Below are 6,932 nucleotides of genomic sequence, written 5' to 3'. Positions count from 1 at the left end.
GTGTTGCACAAAATAAAAATAACATAGTTTTGAGAACTGCTATGTATTTCCTATATACACATGAAACTTGCATACAAGAAATACAATTTCATTTTCCTGTCCGGGGTCATAGTTACCTTCCCGCAGATCGAGTTTTTGGCCGCGTTGAAAAGATACTGAGAGGAAAACAATTTATCTTGACAAAAGATGATTATTATGATGTTTATTCTCAAATTGGAAATGTAAAGAAATGTGGCACTGACTGGGTAATAAGGGATACAAAAGAGTTGCAAAAATATTGGAATGATTTGACTATGATAAGCGAGATGAAGCGGATTTATATAAAATTGACTACAAGAGGCAAGCAACGCTTTGTCAAGGTGAAAGGCTTGGAACACTTTGTATTTGAATCAGAGGAAGAGTTCCAGTCTTTAACAAAAATGAATATTAACAACAGACGACTACAACGGATAAGATTGAATGATGTACCATTAGAACATGGCATCACAAACGAGAAGAAAGCTGATGTTAACAAGCTTCTGTGTGCTATGTTTGGTGATGGATGGCAAGATTTAAATGACCACCGGTTTGAATGGTACAAGCATATAGTGTTTTCAACGCCAACTGCCACTGAAACACAGGAAGTAGAAGAGACTTGTGATTGTTTAGAGGAAGAAGTTGCAGTTAGGATTTAAGGCTAGAAAATAAATTCTTTTTATTCTTATAATTTTTAATACAATTAATAAAAAAATATTAATGATACTGTATGGTTTTCATTCAAACTAAGTTTTGTCCAGGGCCTGCACATTCAAAAAGAGTTTTGTCCACGAATTTCATGCAAAACATGTTTTGTCCAAACTAGTATTTTAAAATTTATGTATTTGAAAGGTGTGTGTCCGGTATATTAGTATTTAACTATATTCCCTATGCATTTCTAAAGAAATAAATCTGTCTAGAATACCTATAAGAAATAATAGGCAGGTGTAATACATTTTTTCCATTTACCCAACAATCCGAGCCGGTGGACAAATCACTACCGTAAAACGCTGCAACTTTTCCTACCGGCTACAACTTTTCCTGTTTCGTTACGATTACGATATTTCGCATTTGATTGGCTTTTTCTCACTTTTTACCATTTGGTAGTAATTTTTCATTGTCCTGGCAACACCTTTTTTATTTTTCATAACGCCAACTCCATTGTTGCGCTCTCAGTTGAGCGATGAATGTCGGCAGGAGGAGTCGTGAAATTTTGGTCTCCTAAAACTTTTAAAGTTCAAGAAAAACCAAAAGTGTTTTTGAAAAGTAAAACCGTCCCGGGGTAAGAAAATACTGTATATTTTTCGTATTGTTTGATACTTTTATCAAAAGTACACGATTTCATCAAAAAAACTTGCTAGGCAATGTTGTGCAGTGTTTTGAAAACACGATTTGTACTTTTTGCCTGGTTCTAGGGTTATCACTAGTAGTCAACGTGCTTTATCTTAAATTAGATTTTTTCATTTAATTTAATTTTTTTATTAAACGAAATTTGAATTTATTTGACTTTATATAATTTACCCGGATAAAGTTTTTTTCGTTTATTTCTAGTAATACAAATAAACTTTTAATTATGATTTAAATATGACACACTACTTATATAAGTGTTCGAAACATAACTTAATTCAAAGTTTATCTCTATCGATGATCGTTATAATAAGTTTACAAAATATCTCAAATCTATTGATAAAACGATATTTCGAGGACAAATTGAATACTAAAAATTATGGAAATCTTAATTCTATTGCAGTTATGTGAAAAATGGCAAACAATCAACAGCGAAGAAGGCGTAGAGTAGGAGCTCGTAGTTATTCTGATTACTCGAAGGAAATGCTGGAAGTTGCTGTAGATCTCGTTCGAAGAAAAATTATTTCATCATACGAAGCAGAAAAGCAGTTTGGGATCCCACGTCGGACAATTAGCAACAAAGTCAAAAGCGTACATAATAAACCATTTGGTCGACCTACAGAGTTTTCAACTGAGGAAGAAGCTCACATAGCGGACGTGGTGAATATTTCAGCAGAATTTGGTTGTCCTCTTTCTCTTTTAGATTTGCGTATTGTAGTTTACAACTACCTTTTAAAAAGTGGAAAATCTGCTCTTTTTAAAGGAAAAATGCCTGGTGAACGCTGGGCCCGTTTTTTCTTAAAACGACACAATTTTTCACAAAGGGCAACACAAAATATAAAACGAAGCCGTGCTGCAAAAACAGTAGAGGAAATGGACGAATACTACAGAAATTTGAAAATTTCTCTTAAAGATGTTCCCACCAGTAATATTCTCAATTTTGATGAGACAAATTTAAGTGACGACCCCGGATCTAAAAAATGTATTTTCAAAAGAGGCACAAAACACCCAGAAAGGGTAATTAATGCAAGCAAAAGCTCAGTATCAATCATGTTCAGCGGAACTGCTGACGGAATTTGCCTACCACCTTATGTGGTTTACAAAGCAGATCATTTGTGGTCCAAGTGGTGTGAAAATGGTCCAAAAGATGCTAGGTATAATCGCACCAAATCTGGATGGTTCGATATGATTTGTTTTGATGATTGGTTCAAGACTATAGTTATGCCATGGGCAGACTCTCGTGACGGCGTAAAACTTATTATCGGCGATAACTTGGCATCTCACCTAAGTGTCGAGACAATTCAAATATGTCAAAGTCAAAACATTAGATTTACTTTTCTTCCAAAAAATGCTACACACCTTACTCAACCACTAGACGTGGCATTTTTTGGACCAATGAAACGACATTGGCGTGAAATTTTAACAAATTATAAAGCTGCACACATCACTACAAGCACAATCAACAAATGTCATTTCCCGCAGCTACTGCAGGAGCTAATGTCAAAAATAAACATTACAAAAGAGATCAACATATGTAAAGGATTTGAAGGATCCGGAATATTTCCTTTCAATCCCTTAAGAGTGACATTAAAAATGCCAACACTACAAGAAGAAAATTTTCGTCAATTTGATGCTAGCCTTTTGGAGTTTTTACAGCAAAATAGACAATCACAACCAATAAAAACAGGCAAAAACAGCAAGCTTCCAGTCATACCTGGTAAATCTATTTCAACTGAACAAGCAGAAGAGCTAGCTAAAGCTAAAAAAATAAAGAAGGTTACGAAAATAAATACACAAAAAGAGAAAAAAGACTCAAGTTTACCAGGACCGTTGAAAATAACATATGTCAAGAAGAAGGAAATAAAGTGTCCTGAAACTAAAAGTCCTGACAGTCTTTGCAAGCTTTCCATAAGTGCCATAAACGTTTACATGCAGCCTTTGGCGACAGTTTCAAATAAATTCGTACATTGGCTGAGGAATTTAACAAAGAATTCAGAAATGAATACTCCGTTTTGGGTTGACACACCAGAATGCCTGGATTTGAAAATAGTTAATGTACCTAAAAATGACTCCCCGAACAAGAATAAAAAACCGAAGATAATAATTACGTCTAATATAGTTTTAAAAGAAGCTTCCCCCAAAAAAAACGTTTTACGAGATATAAATACACAAATGACTAAACGAAAAAGAACTTCTCAAGGCCAATCATCCAAAATAAGAAAACAAAAGAAACATGTGTACAACAGCGACTCAAGCCCGGTGTCGGAAACTTCTTTTCATGCTGCAGACGACTCCGACTACGAAAATTTTGATACTTATATTGCGTCATATTTACAAGAACAAGAAGACTTTGAACAAGAAAGCATAATATCCCCTTTCGAACTGAGTGACATTAATGTTGACGTGAAAGATTGTCATGAATTTCAAGAAAACAGCTGGATAATAGCTAAATTCGCTGCGAAAAAGAGCACTAAGCACTTTGTAGGGAAGGTTTTATCAATAAATGAAAAAATTCCCACAGTGAAATTTACACGAAAAGTCAAAAATTCTAAGCGTGATAAGGGATCAGTCTTCATCTACCCTAGTATTGAAGATGTATGTGCTGTACAAGATTTAAAAGATGTTATTGCAGTATTACCTGATCCCCAAATTTCCCGACGAGGACATTTCATATTTCATTTAAATCTTAATAAGTATAACATCCAATAAGTAAAAATGGTATTACTTACCTAACTAATAAATCAGACGAATATTTTCACAATCGTCTTGGTCAATCTGTCGAAATATTTCCCTTATCGTATTTTGAGTAATTATTTTAATAATTTTGTATTTTGTTTGAGATTTTTTGAAAATATTTCTTTTCTTTTGGGTACCTAAAGATGTACCAAAATATTTGATTTTATAGTTTCCGTACCTAAAGTTAGTAATATAATAATGTTCCTATTCACAAATAGGATATTTTGTTATAACATGCTAATTTTATACTTAACGGTATTTTCAGCAAAATAAGACTATTATTAGCTTGTTTGGTTTTAAGCATATCTAGTTTTTTTAAATATATTCTTAGTGGTTTCTAAAAGTAAAAAGTAACGATGTTGGTTAAACAGTTAGCTATTTTTGTTTTTCGTTTTATTTTTTACGTATGTTTGTTTAGTGTCATAGCTTTTAATATTGTTCCTACTTTGTGTTGCTGAAATTTTAATTACCTGCCTAAAAGTAACTTTAGGTTTGAGAGAGAAGACTACCTATTATTATAGATATAATAGACTGATATTAATACCTACTGTTACCAACTTTATTTAGATTTACTTCTGATTATTTGTTTAACTTACACTTACCGACATGTTTGTATGGGAAGTTTGTGGTACCTGCTACAACTTTCCCCATTAGCTGTGAATAAAAAATCTATTTCCTTAATGGCAATAATTTGACTGCCGGGGTCGAGCACAGCGACTCTTGCATATGGAAAAAAAATACTATAAAGAGAAACATTATATTTACTGAGGTATTCTTCGAGGCAAAGTTGCGCCTTTTGCACACAACTTTGCCTACGACTTTGAATGCATGTAATTAGGAAAACTTGCAAGATTTAAAAGGATTTGGAACTTATACGGCTAGGCATTAGGTCCGTCTTCCATCTAAAACGCATTAACAGCCATAATAATAAATAGGTTCAGAGATATCTACAAAAAAAGTCAAAATTGCGGCAAAGTTGCAGCGTTTTACGGTATTTGAATGTTTGCTCCTCACACATGGTACGAAGTTCGGACAATAGTTTAAGTACAGTGTCAGTGCGACCGCGGATACTCATAAGCCTGGGCAATGCGCATTTGATAGTGCGAAAGGAACAGGCAGAGTTTAGAAGTGACGGAATGATTATACGTGAAACACCGTTGGGCCGCGTCGCGTTCGGAGGCCGAATTATCGACAAAAATAATGCGAAAAATGTGAGTGCGCCTACGGGCGAAACGGTTAGTGAAGGCAACCTAAAAACTGACACATCAGTGCTCAAGTCAGACGAGCAAGTGAATAAACAGGGCCCGCCATCGCCTGAGGCAGAGCTAGCGTGCAGTGTTGCCATATATACAGATTTATCTGTATCCATACAGGTATTAGGCTGCCGTTACAGTTGACAGATTTTACTCAAGTTTTATACAGATTTTTGGAATTGGACATAGTCTATGATAAAACAGAAGAATTAAAAATATATATAGATTCGAGCATGATTAACATTTGATAATTAGTAGGTGGGTTTTTTATTATTGGGTAGGGTACTATTTTGTCTTGTCATGGCAACATTACGCAGCGTACTGCGGGATTCCCCAAAACATGTCTATTTTGTTCATGCGACCGAGTGTTCAGTTTTTATCATGTTCGACAAAAAGTCGCGTAAAACACAACGTTTTAATCAGTGCTGGCTGGAGGAGAATTATTTTAAGACTTAGTTAAAAACAAGTGAAAAGGGTGAATAATATGCGTACTGTAAGTTCTGTTTAACAGATCTTGCTATTGGAGGTGGTGGTAAAAATGACCTTGTGCGGTATGCTGCTTACCTGTTTTCACATATGAACCTAGCCTCAGTTCCTAGCTCCTCTAGTGCTCAAAAGCCAGTTACAGATTTTTTCAAAAAAAGTGATATTACTGATGATGTTAAGGGAGGTGAAATTCTGTTAGCAACTTTTATTGCCGAACACAATATTTCCATGAATGTTATGGAACACCTTCCTCAATTGATAAAAACTATATGTAAAGATTCCACCATCGCAAAAGAACTTGCTTGTAGTCGGACGAAAACAACAGCTATTATAAAATCTGTGACCGGTGCTACAGAAAAAGAAAACCTAATAGCCGACTTGAAAACCAGCAAATTCTCACTTTTAATTGATGAAAGTACAGATAGGGGATGTGTTAAACTTTTATGTGTTGTCGTAAGATATTTTAAGAACAAGAAAATAAAAGATGCGTTTTTTGGCCTGGTACCCGTTCAAGATGCCACTGGCGAAAAACTATATGAACATCTTGTAAAATTATTTACAGAGAATGGTATCCCGTATAAAAATAATATGGTTGGATTTGCCGCGGACGGAGCAAATGCAATGATGGGTCAGCATAATTCTGTAGCAAGCAGATTACTCATAGATGTACCTAATCTATAAATTGTGAAATGCATTTGCCATTCTTTTGCTTTATGTGCATCGTATGCCTGCACAAAGTTACCCCGGGAACCTGAAGGCCTCGTGAGAGATGTATTCAATTATATCAGTGTACAAGTCCAAAACGATCTTGTGTATTAAGAGAATTTCAAGAGTTTCTTGCACTGAAGCCCCATAAAATGTTGCATCCGTGCCAAACGAGATAGCTCTCATTACGTCCTGCTGTAATGCGTGTTTTGGAACAATATCCGTTAGAATGCTACGCGGCGCAAAAGCGCTGCGATCGTTTGTATCGAAAATTGCGGCGCAGCGCAAAAGCGCTGCGAGTTTCAGTGTGTTTTCGGTGCTCCGCGGGAGTGCACGTACGCTAACCTCGCGCGTAATTTGTAATGAGAGTGCATTCTTATACATTTAAAA

The 6,932-nt window shown here is 35.3% G+C and overlaps 1 long non-coding RNA gene across 1 annotated transcript; it reads left to right on the top strand.

Moving 5' to 3' along the window:
• The first annotated feature begins 1,188 nt into the window (after nucleotides 1-1,188).
• LOC148270999 (uncharacterized) lies at nucleotides 1,189-3,212 on the top strand. The gene is made up of 2 exons (XR_015825227.1): nucleotides 1,189-1,297; nucleotides 1,766-3,212. It is a non-coding gene; the product is annotated as an uncharacterized LOC148270999 (long non-coding RNA).
• Nucleotides 3,213-6,932: the final 3,720 nt, after the last annotated feature.

Source organism: Micrasema longulum, unplaced genomic scaffold (assembly GCF_059751315.1).
Source record: "Micrasema longulum isolate JH-2025_06_02 unplaced genomic scaffold, ASM5975131v1 h1tg003175l, whole genome shotgun sequence".
Classification (NCBI taxonomy): domain Eukaryota; kingdom Metazoa; phylum Arthropoda; class Insecta; order Trichoptera; family Brachycentridae; genus Micrasema; species Micrasema longulum.
Note: the sequence above shows the minus strand (reverse complement) of the source record. Positions and strands in the feature narration are given on the sequence as shown.